Below are 23,306 nucleotides of genomic sequence, written 5' to 3' on the forward strand. Positions count from 1 at the left end.
CTTTCTTAAGACGAATTATCTATGTGTCTACAGTTGAAATGGATGTATTTCTCAAGCTCAACCTAAGTCTAACTCCAATTTGTGTGTTTCCCAATTTCTGTAGCCTATGAACAATAAAATCACTCATTATGGAAAATAGAACATCACTATCAACAACCTGATAATGATGGCATTTCAAATATTTAAGACAACACTAATTACAACAAGGTTAAAATGCAGCCAAAAAAAAAAAAATTAGGATGAAATCCAGGGGGTAAGTGAACTCTTTTACTCATCTTCTTTGCAGCTCCACACATGCCTTAAAACCTGCTGAGATGCTTCATGAGACCTTCTGGAACAGATCTTTAGGGAGAAGGAAGAAGTAGATGGGGGAATCACCTTATTTCCTTATCTGAATACAATCTCGCTACTCTATTATTTTTCCTTTGGCTGTATTTCTACAGACTGTTATTTAATTCAATCTTTTTTGCTCAATGGGAAGTCCACTGATGTTTAGATTTTGTGTTTCATTTTAACAGTACTTAGGTAACTAGATGAATAAAATCTCAAATTTTTACAAATTGCTTCAAGGTAACAGAATAGCTTTCTTCTGCATTCATGGCAAACTCTACCTGGTATGTTGGACCCAAACAACTACTACATGTGTTTACATACACATCAGTTTCCTCTCTGTTGCATCAAACAATGTGGCTGAGTTAAATAGGCTGTTGATTAAGACATACAACTGCAAACTTCTAAGGTAATTGGATAGATCTCTGCATGTGTTTCCGATCAAAATGGTTTATGTTACAATATTAATGTATTAACTTTAAAAAATAATTAAATTCCTCATATATTTATCCTAGTAGGGTTTTTCCATATTTGCCTTCATATTTTTTATTTTATTTTTATTTATTTGATTTGTCAATCACTTACAAGATACAGGTATAAGAATAAACATAGTTTTGAATACATGAGATGGATACTTATAAGAAAAATAAAAAGAAACAATAGAACAGAGTCGGTAGGCACGATTGGTGCGCTTATGCACAGGCCTCTTAGGAAGGGGGTGAGGTCAATAGTAGACAGTCTAAGGTTAAAATATTTCTCTGGGAGATCTATTTACAAATACCAGTTAATACTAAACATGTAATAGAAATGTAAGTAGCCACAGGAAAGTAAATATAGATGGATAATTTAACTTTCATCCTTTACTGCAACACTGATAAAAATTGATCCCTTCAAGTTTCTGTTCTAATTGAGATACAATTCTCATTGACACTTATTTGCTGTTTTAAAGAGAAGGAATAGTACACATGTAGTTGCAATTAATGTTAAGTCTCCTTTGGAGAGAGGCCTGCAACCTTTGACCTCTTTCACAGAAAGGATCATGGCTATCTCTCTTAGTGCCTTTCACCTTCAACTCAAAGTCGTTATTGCCTAAATTAAGAAAAATCTCTGCCACTATCCTGGAAAGATAGAGGCAACACAAAATACAAACCTTTATTTCCAAACTAAAAGCATAGCAAGGTATTTATAGATAAATCTTCAATGTAGAAAACTACTTACATATACAAATCAGAAAGTTACCTGTAGAAATCCAAGAACATACGGAATGGGCGAGCTTTTGTGTACGAGAAACATCATGTATAGATTTACTGATATAAGAAATGCTGGAATACAATACGTATCTTTCTTTCATCACTACTCAGCTCACATATTGTATTGGACTGATATTTATACATTTTCAGCAAAAAAGAAATACTGCCATATATATATAGTTATATATATATAACTATATCAATAGAAGAGAATATTTCTAGCTCAGGGCTAAACTGTGGGGTAACCTAGCTGAGCAATGAAGCATTTGTAAGGAAATACCATGCTCAGAAAATACCAAAGACCTCATATGTAATTATACATCACATAAAATTTACTAAAGCAACCAGTTATTGCATAACAACAAATAAGCAATAGAAGGTTCATATCAACTGGAACTCATCCATTAGCTTTATTGAAAAAAGGGAATAGCCATAGTGAAACATTTAATTCATTCTAAAATATTAAACTAAATTGAAATGGGAAATCCTTTTCTCAACTCATACAATAAAGAATAATAGTTTTAAAATATGAGATATAAACTTGATACTTCTTATCCATTCTAGTCCTATAAATGATACAGTTCACCACATTATGCGTTTGAAATCCAATAGATATATGAATGCTAAGCAACATGCCCAGGTTCTACTTCTAATATGATAATAGTAAAAATAATAGTGATGCATCCTACAAGGTTATTATTAAGATACCTATATGAAGAACACTTTTAACAAGTGCTAGGAAAATATTAGAAAAGATAAACCTACAAATTCCATGGATACTCTATGAATCCTCAATGTTTGATGGTAACAGCAGGATAAAATAATACTCTTCATGTAACCTCAAATAAAGTTCCTTATTATCCAGATATTTCTCTCTAGCAGCGATCAATCAGATACACTCTACTTAAAAAGAAACTACTGGATTAGTGGTAGTTCTTTTTCTTCCTACTAGTGGGTCTTTTCTTATGCTAAATTTTTAGTTGCAGCATTTTTTACTGAATAGTATGTTCAATGCCATTTATCATCCACACATTGGTTCAAGACTATTTTAAATTTAAAAACATGTTCCATACCTTTGATTTACAGATGCAAAAGTAGAACATTTCCTTCATTTACGGTCAATCTGCCTTATTTACTATGAAACCTATTCTTAATATTATATTCTGATCAGTATAATGGGATAAAAATTAAGAATAGTTTATTTGATTATTTACAACATTAACACTTCTCTTCATTGCCTCCCCTTCTCCCTGCCATGTCTCCACAAAAGGAATTAAGGGACATCCAAAACAGCATGTAGGGGAAACCCTGAAAGCTGCATGGGAAAGGGAGAACTCTGAATCTGTTATCAGGATAATTCTGTAGGCAACTGAGAGATTGGGAGTAAGAATGATCCTCCTGGCTCTAATAACAACTTTTAAGCCAGGCTCCACCTATCCCAGGGGCCTCAGTGAGGGACCTGCTTATAGAACAGCATGTCTGGCCTCTCGCAACCAGCTCTATGGAAAATGTCATAAAGCCAACAGAGAATCCAGTTAATCAGTTGCTTTAATGGTTCTTCTGTTTTAATCTACTCTAGCTTCACAGAGTCTTCTATGATTTGACAGTTGTAAAAGTTGAAATTATAAAATACAAAAATCAAAAGAAAACAAATCCTAGGCCCTGTGTACATCTAAAGCCTCATGTCATTTATAATCAATAAAATTGTGGGCAATAATTTTCCCATTCATTCTCTGCAAGAAATTATCAAGTGTCTCATTTGCAACCATTTCTATTCTTTAATTCCATGCAGCACTTAACACTGCTGGGTTAATTCCAGAAAACTGTTTTGTTCCTTCAAACTCTTGGCTGACTCTCCCAAAATTTGCCCTTACCTATAAAATTCTGATCAAGACAGAATTACATATCAAGCATACATCTACAGCAAAACAAAAACAAAAAACAAACAAAGCAAACCAAAAAGAAAAAAAACACAAAGCAATACAAATGAAGCCCAATTTTCAATCTTCAATAAAACACATTCAATTAACAATTAGAACTTAATCGGCAGAGGTAGAGGACCTGGCTCACATCCTATTTGACTGTTGCCTGTATAAGAGGATGAGAGACAGGTATCTTGGTCTATATATCAGACCAATGACCTATTGGGATACCCATATCAAAATAACTTACCTTATGTCTGGCCAGAACTTGAAAATAACATTTAAAGTAGCACAGTATTTAAACAAAATGATTCGGTTGAGATCTGCATATGTGGGATTGATTGGGGTAGATTGCAAGGCGACTCCGAAATATAATGTTATACTTTATCATGTCTTAAATTATTGTACATTATTGCAATTTTATTTTGGATTGTATTTTATTACTATTTCATCTTAAATCGTATTTTGTCTAGATTTGATTTTAAATTGTATTTTATCAAGTTCCATTTTAAATAGTATTTTATCAAATTTCATTTTGAATTGCTTTTATTAAATTTTAGTAACAAATTGTTGCTGGAACTTTGCACTTTGATATGGCCCAAGGGCTAATCAATAAAGACATTATTATTATTATTATTATTATTATTATTATTATTATTATTATTATTATTATTATTATTATTATTATTATTATTATTGTTATTATTGTTGTTGTTGTTGTTGTTGTTGTTATTTAATCAGCATTCAACTTGAAGATTTAAGAAGCGCTGAATAATTATACCTCAGTCTTTTTGTCCAACTATTAAACAGGCAGAATTATCATAGGATAATTCAAGATTTGGTGATCATGACCCCAGAAATGGACAAGTCCCTATAGTTTCTACATTCCAAGGAGTTAATGTAATATCCAAATAAGACAGCTGGAAGTAAACCTCCTAAAACTACAATTTAGCTGATTTAAGGAGGAAATGAACATCAAATTGCACTGCTTAAGATGTTGTATTTCATTGGATTCAGTGGACAGTATATTCTCATTTGTTTCTTTTTCCACCTTGTTTTTTTACAACAGTCCATGCGTTGTTGTGTTATTGCAGCAAAAAGAAATAACCACACTAATCACATCATTTGCTCTATTCTGTGTACAGTAGGCAGAATTGCTGGCCCGTCTGTTGAAATGCAGCTCTTCCTTCCTCACCCAACTAATTTAGCTATGATAGCTATTTAGAGTAGCATCATTTGTTCAATTTACCTTTTCAATTGATAGCTGACAATGTGTTGTTCTAAGAGCATCCATTTAAAAACATTATTTGCCATTTGCAACATTTACCACCTGCTCCTAATGCTTTGCTCTTGGGTAGAAAGAGGTATCAGCAGAGCAGTAGGTGGAACCAGAAGCAAAATGCTTACTCTGGGGAACATATTTCTCCCCTAAAAGTCCTCTATTTTAACAGCAGAGTTTTGTAAAGGAGAGCAAAACATTTATGAATCATCTGTCAGTTTGCTCATTCCAGTAGTCTGGAGTTTTTGTTTTATCCGTGTTTTTGTTTCTTTGTTTTTTAAAACCGTTGTGATCATTTATGTCTGTGAACCTTCTTGTGATTACCGCATGTTGCCTTAAAATGATGCATAGGTAGAGGTTTTTGCCAAGCTAACAAAAAAAAAATCATAAAAAACTGGGTGACACATCTGTGTCAGTCAAATAACTTCAGTCATTCAGAGTGGGCCCAGGAGGGGCTAAACTGGTTGTCCAATCTTGGCAACTTTAAGACTTGTGGACTTCAGCTCCCATAATGGCTGGCTGGGGAATTCTGGGAGTTAAAGTCCACAAGTCTTAAAGTTGCCAAGTTGGACATCCCTGGATTAAACTGTAGGACTTCAAAGTGCAGGATGGTGATTACGAGTGTTATATTGTTCTGTACATAAAAACACCCTGCAGGAAATTAGCATACCAGGAAGGAAAGTTCTTACCCAGCTGTCTGGTATGTTATTTTTTTCTACTTTCAGGGTGCATTTGGTTTATACATTTATTATACACAGGGTGATTAAAATAAAAATAAAATGGCTAAAGTTGTAACCCTTGATTAGGATCCTCTTCATACTTTAGGAAGAGAATCCCATTCATGTGTCAATCCCTGGAAAGAAATTGGAGATGGGTAATTGCAGGCGTAGAAAAGAGGGAAGTGCTATCTATCCTTCCTAATCAAATTTGGGTCATTTCAACCACATCTTGTTGCATGGAGAAAGCACGTTCTATTTCAGAGTAGAACAGAGAAATGGATCAAGGCTTCAACATTTGAAAATGTCTTTAAAGAAAAAAAGAAGATGAGTTTCCCCAAATGGCAAATAGAGCTTATTTGTCTGGCTCTGTCCCACTTGCTATGTTATGTCAGCTGCAGGTATACAAATCTCTTTTTGAAGGAGGTAGCTATGTATTTTGATGGGTAAATATTTTTAAAAAAGCAAAAATGCTTCAGGAGGTCCAAATTTGAACAGGAAGGGTGGGTGGCGCTCCACTCTTTTCCAAAAGTGTTTTATTATTATTATTTTTTACCAAACAGGTACATAAAAATGTATTGAAATATTTAAAATTATTTAAAATAAAAGTTGCATTATCGACCAGTAGACCGTAGAACTCTACATGAAGCATAGAGCTTCACATTATACAAAATATAAGCAGCCATATCATGTTCTGATTGCCTGGATTATACGAGATTTTAAAAAGGGGGTTTAACTACAATTCTTTTTATGTGGGTTAATTTAAACTATTAAACAGATTCATAACCTGTGTTTTTTTAATTGAGATGATGTCATTCGGCTGTCAAAATATAACAGTCCAAACAAGGTAGTCACAGAGCAATTTTACAATGCTGTACTATGGTCCCCACTCATCTTCATCAGAGGCCCGGAGTATGACAATAATAACTTGGTCCACATAAGCTTATGCCATAAAAAAGGTGTTAAATTATTCAGGTGCCACAAAACTTGGTTGTTTTTGTTGCTACCAATTAGCGTAGCCATGCCTCCAAAATTATAAATTCAAGACCCTCTCTATCAATCAGCTTGGCAGTACACAGATAAAGGATTAATTGGAAAGCTTCCAAAAAGAGGTGAATCTGGTATGTTTCATAGAAAGCTTGGTTTTCCAATTTAAAGGGGAACAGCAGATCAATACAAACCAGAACTGATGCACTGAAGTTGGAGCACAGTAGGAAGAAAAAGGAAAGGAAGACTTGATGGAGGATTACCCAGGCTCAGTGCTCATTCCTAACTTCACAAGCCATGAACAATTAAATCCTGCATGCTTCCTTCATTAGACTCATATAGATGTGCTACTCTGATAACAAATAAAAAACATCAAGGATTAATAGAACCCAGCTTTTATTTTAACGGCTTCTGATCCAGTTGGTAAAAGTCCAGAAAATAAATAATTGACAAGTGGATTATTGGAATCAGAAACAACCTCATTTTTTAAAATAGCAGCGGTATATTTAAGTACATACAAAATGAAATTGAGGAAAGAAGAAAATAGATAGGAAGATATCCAATTCTGACTTAGAGTATCAACAACTGATATTTTTTTTTAATGATAAAGTTACATGGTTGAACTTCATGAACTGAAGAATAGGCATCGGTATTTGGAGAGGGGGAACACTACAGGTAATCGTCGATTTGCAACCATTCATTTAGTGACTGTTCAGAGTTACTATGGCACACACAAAAAGTGACTTATGACTGTTTTTCACACTTATGACTGTTGCAGCGTTCCCTATGGTCACATGATCAAAATTCGTACACTTGATAACTGACATATATTTATGACAGTTGCAGTGTCCCAGGGTCATGTAATCAACCTTTTGAGATCTTCTGACAAGCAAAGTTAATGGAGAAACCAGATTCTCTTAACAACCATGTTACTAACTTAACAACTAGATTCACTTAACAATGGTGGCAATCAAGGTCATAAAATGGGCAAAACTCAATTGTCTTGCTTAATAAAATAGAATTTTTTATTGGCCAAGTGTGATTGGAAGGAATTTGTCTTGGTGCAAATGCTCTCAGCGTGCCTAAAAGAAAAGACATTCATCAAGAGTCAAGAATCATAAAGTACAACACTTAATAATAGTCATGGGGTACAATAAGCAATCAAATCATACTAGGAAACAGTCAATATAAATTGTAAGGATACAAGCAACAAAATTACACTCATACAGTCACAAGTGGGAGGAGATGGGTGATAAGGAGTGATGAGATTAATAGTAGTAGTAGTGCGGACTTTGTAAATAGTTGAACAGTGTTGAGGGAATTATTTGTTTAGCAGAGTGATGGCGTTTGGGGAAAAAACTGTTCTTGTGTCTAGTTGTTCTAGTGTGCAGTGTTCTATAGTGTCGTTTTGAGGGAAGGAGTTGAAACAGTTTATGTCCGGGATGTGAGGGGTCTGTAAATATTTTCACAGCCCTCTTTTTGAATCATGCAGTATACAGGTATACATACTCAGTTGAAGGCAGATTGGTAGTAATTGTTTTTTCTGCTGTTCTAATTATCCATTGAAGTCTATGTCTGTCTTGTTGGGTTGCAGAACCAAACCAGAGAGTTATAGAGGTGCACACGACAGACTCAATAATTCCTCTGTAGAACTGTTTCAGCAGTTCTACAACAGTATTTTGGGGCTCAGTTGTGGTTGTAAGTCAAGCACTACCTCTATTAGCTAGAAAAAGCAGCCCTCGAAATGGGTGATGATTGTATGAATTATAAGACCAAGGAGGAATGCTCAATCCTTGCAAATATTCCGGAACAGGAGCTCAAGAAAGCCGTTGTTTCTTCGGAATGTTAACATTTTCGAGTATCTTGTTTCTTGCACTCCACAGATATTAATAAAACTGTATATTGTCAATACAAATTCTCAATAGGAATGTGGGATTAATACCGTACAGTTGGCGTTTCTCCACATTCCGCTGGAGCAACTTCCCTGCCATCTGAGCAGGTTTTTTGCTAAATGCCACTGAAGTGGCTTCACTTCAAAACAACACTTGAGAAGGTTTTTATTTTGTTTTGGAAGGGCTTTATCTCCCCCACTTTCTTTTTTTTTTCTTTTTTGGTAAATGTCAATATTCTGACTCCAGCATCAGACATCCTTTCGATGGGAAAAGTTCAATATTTGGCTGTTGAACCCATGAATGAGTACTGTACTTCTTAGGCCAGGACAAACTTTTTTCCTCAGGAGCACATGCTCGCCTGTTATTTCAAGTTCTTTGAAAAGTATTCGAAAACAACAAATTCCCATATGCCACTCAACTTGGTACATGTTGTTTGGAAGCCAGTTCATATTTTCTGAATTAAGGATGATTTGAATCCTAGAGGGAAGAGCACTTTTAATCACATTTCTCAGCTCTGTTATGTTTCAGAATATTTTGCAGTGCAAATGAAGTAATAATGAGCCTGGAACAATACTAATACTTGAGAAAAAAAAAAAGATAAACAATGAGGATTTTTATCTTGCTTCTTGAAGAGATTTGGTCTTAATTAGGTTTTGTTAGACGGACTCACCAAAGCTACCCTTTTGGATTTGGTCACAACTGCTTACGTTAATTTCTGTGATGTTGACGCAAGTATCATTTAGACAAATCCAAGAATATATTTCAGCATGTTTTATTTTCTTGCTTTACTTGGTCACATCATATGCACATATATAACTATATACTGTGTATGTGTGTATGTATGTGTATGTATATATATTCATTCTGTGAAAGTATAAATTTGCAAATAAGGATGATATTTTTATTACATCAATACAGAGAAGCTACAGTGTTATTTATGGTTCTAAAAAGTGTGCTTTGTTAAGCTTATGTTTGTTATAGTTGCCTTGTTTTAATGTAAAGTAGTAAAATCAAACTACTTTTGAGTTGAAATTATCTCCTACTACATACCTACATGCACTACATGTACATTACACAAATAAACATATATACAAACATATATAGTTTTCTTCACAATACAAAAGAAAACTATCTCTTGTTGCTATCTCTTGATGTGTTTTCTGTAATGTTGTACCAAAGAACTAATAAGGTGATGAACACTGTCATTTCTTCTTTTTGACTAGATAACCCATGGTTAGGTAAAAATTACTCCCAAGTATGAACAAGGTAGCTCGGAGGCTAAAAGAGTGGTGAGTTTGATCTTTTTGTCCCACTCTAACAATTATATCATGACCAGAAAGGATGCCTATATTCTTGGCAGCCAATAATTCAGTATTTCCCAACATTGGTCATTCCCAGGTATGTGGCCCTCAGGTCCCCAAAGTCCATAGCCAACATATCTAGTGAATAAAAATGCTGGGAGCTGAAGTCCACATATCTGAAAATTACCAAGGTTGGGAAACACTGATAATAACTTGTTCTCACCCACATATAGTGTATAAAACACTACCAACAACATACCCTATCACTTCCCTTTGTCTTGTGTGGAATTTGATTACAGTTCCATTGTCCCTTTTAAACCTGTGATTTAGTTGACTGATTGAATCCCATGTCCTAGTAACCAGTTGTATCGCTTGACTTTCAAACAGCTGATCCATTAGATCTCATTTCCAGTCTTATTGGAACTTGCTAGATATTTAATTAATTTATAGCTTACATTTTTCCTGTAAAAATGATTAGGAATACAGGAGTGCATAGAATAGAGAATATCAATCTGTTGTTGCATCTCACTCTTCCTTTCTCCCACTCTCTAACTGAGGAAGTTCAAAGATTATTTTGTTATCAATAGGGCAAAAAAAATATTGATTCAAGTCTTTACCTCATGATACAAAGAAATATATTGGAGAAATCTCAGAACAATAAGTTAGGAATTTAATAATTGATTTATTAAGTGATATAACCTTTCCTCCTCATTTTAAAACTGTATGTTAAAAATCTATTTCTATTGTAATTTTACCTTTTTTTTCCTAAGTCAAAAATTTGTAAAATAATTTAATGGTAAACCCCATCCCTTTATCATTATTTTTTTAATATTATTGTTGTCTAAATACATGGACATACCCATGAGTCACTAGGAGCAACGTTTGGTTCAGATGAGATTTTACTTCACTTAGAGGCATACATATTTATTAATCTGCCTTCATCTAACTTCTATCAACTTTCTAATACTAATTGGAAGCAACATTATATATTATTATGATTGTCTTAATGCTATTTTAACATGTTAACTCTTCAGGAAAGCGCAGGTCCATAGAATGAATTGAGAACATCATAGATAAATTAAAGAATACATTTTTAACAGAGGTTCAAATTTATTCCTTGATGTAAAGTAATGTAACACTGAGGCCTGTCATAAAAATAGAGCTAGAGGCAAATAGTCTGAACAATACAGAACTTAAATGATAATACAATCAAGCCATGATAAGTTAGATCTGAGCACAACATACATCTCAGGATACAATTGTTTCAGAGGGAGGGAGGGAAGAAAGGGAGGAAAGAAAGAAGGGAGGGAGGGAGGGAGGGAGGGAGGAAGGAAGAAGAGAGAGAGGAAAGGAAGGAAGGAAGGAAAGAAGGAAGGTTGGTTGAGGCTAAGGAGAGAGGGAGAGAGGAAGTCTGTTGCTTATTAAAGATTATTAGCTGTAATAACTAAGGAGAAGCCAATTTCAGAGACTGAATGCCACTGAATATCAGTTTGAGGCCAAAGAATACAGGATGAGGGTATTAGTTGCATGCTCTCCCTGGAGGCTAATTATGTTCTTAATCAGATGTGCCCTGTACATTTCAAGAGGACAATAAATTCTGACATCTTGGGGAAATAAATTCCTTCCTGATCGTATTTTGCCACCACTGAAATCTGAGTTTGTTTTTGAAAAAAAAATACTCACATACTTTCTAAGTAATTAGATTTAAATATAAAATTGCTATATTCTTTTTTGACTAGGTATGAAGCACATATGTTATGTAAAATCTCCCACTGTTTTGAGACTCTTGGAACACCTACACTAAGTACAACGGGGAATGATAATGATGACATTTCTGTTTTTATTGAGCATTTATCATATTTTTCTAAACTGATGGTAATTCAAAAAAAATATTTCTGGGTTTTTTTTGTTTTTTTTTTTGGTTAAAATGGTCACATACCTGCAACGATAATAATTTCCTGTAAATGTTTTGGTGTGGTTATAAAAGGAGAACACCTTAAAACCTATGCCTTGCCCGACAGCAGAACAAAAAGTATTAATACATGTATGTTTTAAATACTATCCATCAGATGCCTGTATAAATTTCCCCATATGTCACACTTTGGAGGACCAAGAAGATGGGGAAAAATTCTATATTCTCTTCTGTCTTTCAACAACAATTAACAGTTTTGTATCATTGCAAATGGATCTGAAGGGATTGGTGAAACATGATTGGAAGCAATACTTTATATTATCTTGCTTTCTAGTGTGTATGTGTACCATTTGCACAGGAAAGCTTTGTAAAACACCATAAGATGAAAGTATCTGAACACATAGGTTGTCATCTTTAAACAAACTATCACACGTTTTTCTTCACACATTTGAAACTCAAGTTATCAACCTTAACAAGTGCTGTTATCAAAATAATTTTGGTTCCTTTGTTCTTTGTTCTTTGCAAGTAAATTACACATTTAGGATTTATTAAGACAAGAAACAATTTTGAATAGCAGGTCAAAACTCTCTATGGAAAAATTCTCATTACTTTCTAGCCTGGAGCAATATTTACCACTCCACCTTATCCATCTTTTCCTTTCCTTTTTTTTTTTTTTAAAGATATATCTATATTTCCAGAATCTTGTTTTGGTGCCTAGTGCTACAACAGTGTAGCAGTTTGTTCAAAGTAACCCTCTTATTTTTGCTTCTAGCCAGAGCTGTACAAACCCTGATCAATTATTGAAGTCTATGCCCTAAAGTTACAGAGCCATTACTGCAGGAGGCAGATAAAAATGGAATACTTTTTGCTACAGTATATTTACTTAGCAAACAAACCAACAAGTTAAACTACCTTGTTTTTTATTCTGTTTGATATACTAATATTTTGTGCTCGCTCCAAAAGTCTGTCTTTTTCAAAACAAAACTACTGAAGATATGATGGTGGCCTCTTGTTTGTGAGGCTACCTAAGTAGAATGTTTACATGAAACAGCCTGAAGATACAGAAAGACAAAAACAAACAAAAAGCTTCTATAATACAGTCACATTTTTACATTATTTTTTTTTTAATATACGTATGGGAATGACACTAGGAATTAAGCTAAAGCAACAAGCCATATTCTCCTCATTATAGACACAGAAAAGGGGATCAAATTAGTGGTGCAGGAAATTTCTCATCAAACTCAGTTGCTAATCACTTGTGGACTTTTCTCTCTGTGTGTAACTAATATTTTTTCCCACAGAGGAATACCCAAGATTTATATTTTGAAGACTGCAAGTATGTGTTGATTTTGATGCTTCTGCATCAGCTGGCAAAATAGATTGTATAGGTGTGTGTGTGTTCTCACTTTTTCTTCAGCTTAAATGTCTGATCCAGGTTTTCAGGACTGAAAAAATGTGAGAACATCTGGAAAAAGTCCAGATATTTCCAGCTGAACATCATAGCAGAAAGAAAAATGTTACTTAATGTTAACTAAGCTAATGATGTTAGACATTTGGGCTATACCTTAATATAATTCAAAAAGGTAGGAGGTTGTAAAACAAAGTGTCATAAAAATAGAAGTGAAATGACTAATAAAGGAGAATATTTGTAGCTCAGGGTTGAAATAAGTGGTCCTCTAGTGTTCTCTGAGCTTGGTTGTTTTCTTGCAGATATTTCATTACCCAAACTAGACAACATCATCCGAAAGGACCAAGAATCCCTCAGAAGTAAAATGATTATATAGAAGTAGGATATAAAATAGATTAGACACTTTATGGCCTTTGGGTTATTAACCTAAATATAAGCCTCATGAACCTACTATTTTGTTAACAATTTAAATTATGATTAGGGTTCCTTAATTTCAGGGGCCGATCAAAAACTATTGTCAGATCTTTAGACAGGGGCCAATCTATATTGGACAATGTTCAGATGGAATACTTAAAGTACAACTACAACTTGATGATAGTGTAATTCAGTATATATATTTGAAAATATTTACAATATACTATTAACAGATTTATGAAACACCACCAGCATTTGGATCTGGAAACTTTGCATTTGAACACTAGAATAACAATATTTTAAAAATGTGTAGAGATTTCTGGCATTCTCAGCATGTTGATCTATGACATTACTTTGGACAGGTGGGATATAAAGGAGATAAGGAAGAGACAATGAAAGTTGTTTTATGAAGTATAAATCTGTATCCTACATTAAGTTAATATTAGAATCATCATTTAAATTAACTAGTAATTATGCAGTCCGATTCCAATTCTGTGGTTAAAGTTTGATAATTCAGTGTTACCTATGCAAAATATACACAAAAAATATTTATATAGATATTAAGTTACATATAAATGTTATAATTTATAAATTATATTATATATACTAGTAAAATTGTGCATTCAAATGATTCTTATTATAAATATTTATGAGATTTCAGGTAAACATTAACTTCCATTGTTTATTCAGGAGAATAAGGAGTTTTCATGGCATACTATATCTGAATATCTATTTTCTTGGTCTTATCTTTAAAGAGAAGTCTAACAAACTGTCAACTGGATAACTCTAAAAAACCTAAAATGAATGGATTTCTGTAATCAAGACAAAATAAGAAAAATAGTCATCTTTAAAATATTTTGGATTAAGTAATGGCCTTATTTGCTATTAAATATAGAAGTGATTTTGACAAATCAGAGATATAAAGACCAACCAATGCTCATTGGAAGATACTGATAATACGTCGAATTGTGTAGCATTAAAACTACCTATGTAGGTTCACAACACAAATATGATGTAGATAAGGTGACAAATTTCTTTTTTGTGGCTTTCATAGAAGGTATGAAATAATGAAAAACTTAATTATTCTTGATTGTACCATAAATATAACCTTATCCAATGGCTTACAGTTTTTGAATATTTATTATTTTTTTAAAGTCAGTTTTTGAGAAACAGTGCTATTCATGAGCCCAAACCAGTCATTTCAGTTTGCTGTGGACTGATGATAGTGACATCAAAATGTCAAGAAATCACCACTATGTAGTTGGGTGAAGAAAATCTGTCAAATACAATTGAAAATAAGTGGAATTTCTAATTCTTTTTAGATGGATGGATAAAACCTAATGCCCTCATACTTTGGTAAGCCCTAAATGGTTTGACAATTCATGTCTACACTATGTATTGGCTGATATCAATGGAGAATCAGGTAACATCTCGCTAATGGATAATCATGTAAACAAAAGAACACACCTACACACATAGAGAGAGCATATTTATTTTCTCTTCTAGATGCATATTATTACAAACCAAATCATAAAGTCAGATCATTTCTGTAATTGATTGAAGACAGTAACTAAAAACATACTCAACATCGTAAACATACTCTCTTATGTTTATGATGGTAACACAAAGGCAAAATATTTTTTTAAAAAATCTTGTTATATGGATTCAGCCCTAACCACATACACACAGACACACAAACACAGATACACATACACATACACACATGCTTCACAAATCTGAATACCCATTAGGCATCCCTAAAGAGATCCAGAAATTTCTAACTCTTTGCTGCCATCTAATAATTGTCTATTTTAAGTTCATATATGGTGGGCTTCTTTAATGATAAATTATTGATACTAAAAATATCTCTTAATTATTCCTTTCACCTAAAGTAAATCTTACCATGTGAAACAGTTTAATGATTTACTTAAAACAAACAAAAACAAAAGAAAACTGGAACAGATGTTGATTGCTTTATTTTCACACATTGAAAGAAAAACAACTGCTGCCAGCTATGATTCAGGACCAATAATTCAAAAATGACCATCATATCCCAAACATTTACATTCCCCTTCTACCTTTCTTGTTCTTACTGTGCACTTCATTTTCTGGTCATAATAATCATAATCAGATACAACAATTTTATTAGAAGGAACAACCAAGATACAGATCCAAGAGAATAGCAAAGCAATAGCATTTAGACTTATATACCACTTCAAGTGCTTTACAGCCCTCTGTAAGCAGTTTACAGAGTCAGCATATTGCCCCAACAATCTGGGTTCTCATTTTACCCACCTTGGAAGCATGGAAGGCTGAGTCAATCTTGGGCCTGGTGAGATTTGAACTGCCAAATTGCAGTCAGCTGGCAGTTAGCAGAAGTATCCTGAAGGACTGCATTCTAACCACTGCGCCACCACGAGATGGGATTAGATGGGATCTGGAGTGCGATTCAACTGGTATTACAACCAGTTTGGCAAACACCAGAGGTGGTATTCGGCAGGTTCTGACCAGTTCTGGAGAACTGGTAGCAGAAATTTTGAGTACTTCGGAGAACCGGTAGTGGAAATTTTGTGTAGTTTGGAATACCACCTCTGACTGGCCCCGCCCCATCTCTTCTCTGCCTCCCAAGTCTCATCTGATTGGCTGGGTCTTCTTTTGTTGCCCTGCAGAGGAGAACGGACCTGGAAAGCAGGTTAGTGGGGTGGGGTGGGAATGGAGATTTTACAATATCCCTGCCACGCCCACCAAGCCACGGCCACAGAACCGGTAGTAAAAACATTTGAATCCCACCACTGGTGAATGTGCATGGCGTGTTTGCCTGAACCAGGCGGAATTGGTAAAATTCCACCCTGGGATGGGATGGAACAGAACAGAACAGAATAGTTTTTTTTTCTCTTCTGACATAAAATAAAACATTGCAGCTGTAGTTTTAGTGAAACATTGAGAAGAAACTAAAAAGCAGGAGAATTGTTCATCAATTAATGATAATCCTAGTGCCAGAAGAGTTTGCTATATAAAACTATATTAAGGTTCTGCATATTTAAATGACACAAGCAGTTTGGTCAAGATCATCTAAATTTCAGGAGTTCTAATCAACACCTAACTAGGCATTTGGATTTACACTCAGACTTAGCTAAGCTGTTCCGCTTAATTAAGTTGCAGACTGAACTGAAAAATAACAACCAACAGGAGCAAACAGCAAGATTCTTTTCAAAACCAGCATCTTTGCTTGGCACATTGAGGCAACTGCTAATAGCTCTCTGGCTCAAAAGGCCCATGCTCACCCAGCAATCCCTGTTAAGCTGATCCTACAAGTGGCGGCAATAGTTCTAAATCAAAGCAGAAACAAAACCAGTGCTCAGCATTACTCTACTTTATGCTGCCTTGCCAACATCTCATATAATCCTCAAGAATTGCCCATTGACATTAGACATATATTTCGGGTGATATAGGAGTACTCTGGTCTGTGCAATGGACAACAGGGCTAAGGATTGACTTGGCTCCTACTCCCATGCAGAATTACTTCCACTTAGCTGACCCAGCAGATCCTTCACCTTCAAACTCACAAATCTTTCAGAATGGGGTCCAAATGGTGCTCTACTTTGCTCTGTGCTGGTGAGTCAGCATCCTAGATTGTGAGCAAAACAAAAACCTAACCAGTTTCTCAAGAAGTTTATCTTGACAAACCTTGTCAGTATGATGATTTCAGCAAGGCAGGTCATTTCTGTGCAGAAGAGATGAGCTCAGTAATGCTCAGTAATCAGGAATGGCCAGCAGGAGAAAGGAACGAACAAAAGTGTAAGGAGTAGAACAGTTGTTGAGGCCATTCACTAGTACTTGAGAATTTTAGGCATTTAAGAGGCAGACTAGTGACTAGTCTAGTGTTCACAAAACACACAGTTGCTGTACAGAAAATAACATTCTTGTAATAGACAAAATACAGCACAGATAGCTCTCAATGTACATCTCTAACTGAGCCCAAAATAAAGGCACATCGGTTGTTAAGACAGTCATCATATGACTATATCAAATTTTATGACCTTTGTTGTGACATCACTATATGATTGCTTTGGTTGCAATGCTTCACTCATGATGGAAAGTCATTGTTCACCATTGATATTTGTTGTTGGAAACCAGAAGTAAATGCTGGTTTCTGCCAATAACATCATAAATCATGATTACATAAAATGTTTGTCAGTGGGCTACTGTAAATTGCTGTAAATGAGAGCCAGTTACTGAGCACCCAAAATGCAATCACCTGGCTGTGGAAAGACTGGCCAACACAACTTTCAGTCACAAATACCTTTCAGAGGGCCTGTTGTGACTCGGAACAGTTGCTGTGACTGGTTGTAAATCAAGAATTATCTGTATGGTTAAAAATTATTGTTCTGCTAGTTCAGGAAGAGAGGGCATGCATAAGCTCATCAGCATGCCTACTGTCTCTGTCTTACTGTCCCCATTTATCTGTATTTACTTCCTTTCTTCAAGTTTATGTTAATAACTATACTAGTTATCTTGTACATGTTTGACAAATAAATAAATAAAGTTGAGTTCCACTCCCACTTAGAAACAAAGCCAGCTGACTGCCAGTTGGACCAGTCCTTTTTTCTCAGCCCCAGGAAGGAGGCAATGGCAATGCACATCCGAAATCTTGCCAAGGAAACTTCAGGGTCTAGTCAGAAGTTGACAGGAGTCAACAATGATTCAATTGCACACACACACACAAATAGAATGCACAGATGAATGTTCTGAAATATAGGAACTTGTAAAATTACTTAGCATTTGTTTTTAAAGCAATGCCACTTGTAATGAAACTCGATATTATAAATGTGGGGGGAAAACCAGTATGTTAACTAACATGTGCTTGGTTGTACATTTGGTGAAATGCATAAAAACTCCTAAGGACTGACTATGAGATGCCCAAATTCATTTTACTAGTAACATAAGGTAGGTTGGAGCCATGAAACTCTACTTCATTAATTTTCTGCACCAACTGTCTCTTACTGTTTCCATTCACATAATCAGCAGGCCATTAAAAATTCTGCTCTTCTCATTCTGGATTGGAAGATATTTATGGATGTATAATACTATTGACAAAGATATTGCCTTGTTTTTGAAATTATGACTTTATGCACATTTCAAAATATTTGTGATTAATAGTGTTTTTAATATGTTTTTGAGGTGATATAATTGGCATAATGTTGTTTCTGACAACTCATGACCAGACAGCTAGAGCAGGTTTAGCCAATAAGCTGAATCTACCATCTGGAGCCTGGAGCCATTGTTGATGGGTCCTATAACACAGCTCTGATTTATCCTACCCAGGTTTGCATAAATGACTTTGGACATCCCATGCTTCTTCATCTGCAAATAATTTTTTTTTTCAATTTCATGTTTATAAAGCAATGGTTCTAACTTTGAAAAAAATGTGCTTTCTGTGAAATATTGTACACAACTATACGTTGTTGTTTTTTTTAAAAAAGAAGAAGCAATGACTGAGCTCTAGAATTCAGAGGAGAGCAACGTATAATTGCTTCAAACTTGAAATCCGGAATGCCAGGTCTTCAATAGACCACACCCATGTTTGAATTTGAATCATCTCCTGTGAAAGTAGAAGATATTTTTGTCTCCAGTTTTGATGATCCTTCCACATACCTTCTAAAACCTATCCCATGTCTTTCTAGAAAGTTCCTATCTCCTTTTGAGGTTAGGGCTCCACAGTGAGGAAGGAAGAAGAATGGTTCACAACATTAAATACAGCTCCCTTAGATTTCTTTGGATCCACACTTTTTCTTTATTATAGAAATCTAGTCAAAGAGCATGTGCCAAACCTTTGAAAGTAGAATTAAAAGGTATATTCTTCTTCATTTAAACTTTGTATTCAAAATAGATATTCTGTTTTGTTGTGCACACAAAACAGAGTGGCAGCTACTCCTGAATTTTAATCTGCATGTCTCTGAATAGTATTTTTTTTTAATCTTTCCAGAAAATTTCAGAGACAGTTGTATTGCACTTTTATCAACATGCAACAATAGGGTCATTCACCACCACTGAAGTTATACATTTTGAAAACAACCTCACCCTGCTGTTGGTATCCAGCTGAGACAATGGCCAATAAATCATAGCATGTTACCCAACAGTGAAGTTAACAGACATTCATTATGAAGTTAACACATGGGAGTCCTCGTAATAATGATAATATTGCATTTTATGGTATGCAGTAGATGTAATGATAAATGATAGGTTGCCATTATGGGAATAAGCTGTATCATATCTCAGGCACATTTAACCCTCCCTTCTCTTCTGCATGATCAGGTTAAATTGGTTAAAGTGAAACTTTTGCTTCAAAAAAGAAAAACCCTCTGATGTGGTCTTACAAAAAGTATTTGCTTCTACTCTTTATTATCCATAGCTCATTATTAGAACAATATATGATTAATCTTAGTTATGATTTGTCAGCCTAAGCTAACTGTAAACTTAGATACAGAAAGCTGCATAGTTCATTGAATCATTGAAGATTATGAATTGGATGAATCCAAAAAGAAGCAGTTCATGTATAACAAAAGTGAAAGCTTCTAATATTTCAGCTATACCAGCTGAGAAGAGACTCAATAGCTCTTCCATGTAGACTGAAAATCTATGTTGTACAAGTTAGTTATGTTACAAAAAATACATAATACAAAAAAATTACATAAAGATAAAGCAGTCAAATGGGTTCTAAAACTCTCTAACAAACCTGAGAATAAAGTAAGATTAGTTTTACAACATCTAACAATGCTTTTTGTTTTGTTTTTTAAAGGAATTTATAAGCAAACCCTCTGGTATTCATTATGAAATAATATATTTCAGATAATTCAAAAATTATGCATGTTTCACATGATATATATATATCCTAAACAGAATATTGCTTAAAGTCTGCTTCTGCATGAATCCAATATCTCTTCCAGCCGCAAAATGTTGCTCACCCATGAATCCAATGCTTTGCTCCACAACATGCCATTTTCCATTTAAGTCAGAAGTAGGAGCAATCTTAGCATGCATTAATGGAGATGTCTGCAGGATCACTGATGATTACAGGCATTATACTACCAACCTCCAAAGCCCCTCACTGCAGACAATTGTACAATCATCAATGATACCAATTGATGAGATCAATCATAGAGGCACAATAGAAGACATAATAAGGTAACTCTAAGGAGTTTTATTATATGGAAGGGGTTGTGAGGGGGGCATTAGGGAGGACCTATTGTACAACAATGTTACTGGCCCACTGGATACATCCATTCTACATACACATTCCATCTGTTTGATCCTCATGCAAACTATCAGAAAGATCCTTTATTGTGGTGCCAGAATGTACTATCTAGTATTGTCATTTCATTTTTCAGATATTTGTCTTAAACTTCACTCTCTATATATATTTGTACAACAGAATAATAGTTGAAAGGGACATTGGAGGTCTTCTAGTCCAGCCTCCTGCTCAAGCAAGAAACCCTATATCATTCAAATAAATGGTTGTCCAATCTCTCCTTAAAAATCTTCAGTGTTTGAGCACTCACAACTTCTGAAAGCAAGTAGTTCCAGTGATTAGTTTTTCTAACTGTCAGGAAATTTCTCCTTAGTTTTAGGTTGGTTCTGTCCTTAATTAGTTTCCATCTGTTGCTTCTTGTCCTGCCTTCAGGTACTTTGGAGGATAGGCTGGCCCCCTCTTCTTTGTAGCAGCTTCTCAAATATTGAAGAGCTACTATCATGTCACCCCAGTCCCTCTTTTCATTAAGCTAGACATACCCAATTCCTGCAATTATACTTTATAAGTTCTAGCCTCTAGTCCCCTAATCATCTTTGTTGCTCTATTCTGCACTCTATCAGGGTTCCGGCAGTTACTCCAATTAAATCATGAGCCTCGAGCCACACTCCCAAAACTAAAGAGGATTTATTTGAAGCTACCATTCTACATCCGGCATTAACCTGGCTGTAGCCAACTCTGAGATACGTAATTCACTTGTCACCCTTGATCCTGCTTTTCCCCTCACCCCTCTGGATGTATCATCCAACGAAAAATGTCCATAGCTAAGAGTCATCAATCATGCTCTCCAATTAGATTTTTTTCATGGCAGAAGCTTCAGTCATCTAATCAGTCTCGGAAGAAAATAAGAATGGAATGTACTTTTGATTCCACACTATTGCCTGCTCTTTGAAACTCCCCCCTTCTTTCTATTGTCAACTATAAAACATGTATACAAAATGTTTTATGAGTTGACCCACTTTTAATAGAGTTTCAACATCTTTTTTACATCATGGCAACCAAAACTGGATGCAATATTCCAGGTGTGGTCTTACCAAGGAATCATTAAGTGGTATTAATACCGTATTTGCCGGTGTATAAGGCGACTGGGAGTATAAGACGACCCCCAACATTTCCACTCAAAATATAGAGTTTGTTATATACTTGCCGTATAAGACTACCCCTCTTCCACACACCTTCCACTTTTGCACTTTTTTTTTTTACGCACTTTTTCTGCTTTGGACAATTTTGAAATGAGCTAATCCAATTTTGAACCAAGAATATGCAAATAGCTATGGAGTTTAGAAATGAGTTTTAAAATATTTTTCATTGCTTACCATTAAGCGTAAAATATGTTGTAAATAAAATGAGAACACAGGAAACGTTCTCTTCTCAATACAGCTGATCTCTCTCTCTCTCTCTCTCTCTCTCTCTCTCTCTCTCTCTCTCTCTCACACACACACACAAAAACCGGACACTGAAAAGGCTGCCAAGGAACAGTATATTCAATGCCTTCTCTTTAATCAAGAAACAAGGAATTCCTTAGAATCTTTTTTTTTCCCCAAGTGGCCCTCTTTAAAAAAAAAATGGAGGTAACACTTTCATTCAAAAAGTCTTCCAGTATCTGGAGTCGCTCAGACATATTGAAGTGAGGCAGGAGAGTAAGTGAAATTTGAAATGATCCAGCTACCGTTTTCTTCCCTCCCGCCCGAAGGCCATTATCTCCACGTCAAAACGAACGAGGGAGGCAAAGAAGCCAAACACGCTAAAAGGATCTCTTTATTTTCCTACACAAGGTCACACCTACTTTTCCGCATTCAAAGGACAACCTCTCCTCACCACCACCACACACACACACACCCCAATACCCGCAAACAATGTTCTGGGCATTAATCACCATTGCTACATTAACCTGGTAAATTTATACCCTGCCTCCCCCAGTGTTGCTTTGACGGCAGGATTTCACACAGCGGGCGCTCGCTCGCTCGCTCTCTTCTCCGCTCTCCCACCATTCGCACATGTTGGAAGCACCGTAAAACCTGATAACCCACCCGGGGCTCCCCATCCTTAACCTACAGCCGCCCGCATGCAAAACCTGCGTGCAAAAAGAAAAAAAGAAAAAGAAAAGTACTCCGCACGTGAGGATCTTGAATCCTCTCCTCCCCACACCGCTAAGGAAGGAAGAGGGGAAAGGTTGCGCAGCGCGTGGCGAGTGACACCCGCCACACACACACACACACACACACACACCGCTCCCCCCAGCCTCCCTCCTGGCTGCAACTCAAGCTCGAAGTGGGAGTCGAGTCCTCCCGGCGTATAAGACGACCCCCCACTTGGAGACATGTTTTCAGGGCAAAAAAGTCGTCTTATACGCCGGCAAATACGGTACTTCACATGATCTTGGTTCTATCTCTCTGTTTATGCAGCCTAGGACTGCATTGGTGTTTTGGCAGCTGCATCATGCTGCTGGCTCATATTTAAGTGATTGTCCACTAGGACTTCAAGATCCCTCTTGCAGTTACGACCTGGTACCACCTATTCTATATCTGTGCATTTGTTTTTTCTTGCCCAAGTTTTCTTGGATAATGCTTACCTTGATATTATAGACAA

At 35.5% G+C, this 23,306-nt stretch overlaps 1 protein-coding gene across 2 annotated transcripts in view; it reads right to left on the minus strand.

Annotated features, from left to right (window-relative positions):
- ARHGAP15 (Rho GTPase activating protein 15) overlaps positions 1 to 23,306 on the minus strand; it is a 466,873-nt gene that overhangs the window by 298,145 nt on the left and 145,422 nt on the right. The window lies entirely within an intron of this gene.

Source organism: Notechis scutatus, chromosome 1 (assembly GCF_049901735.1).
Source record: "Notechis scutatus isolate UNSWTSFEM ecotype Mainland chromosome 1, rNotScu1.2, whole genome shotgun sequence".
Classification (NCBI taxonomy): Eukaryota; Metazoa; Chordata; class Lepidosauria; order Squamata; family Elapidae; genus Notechis; species Notechis scutatus.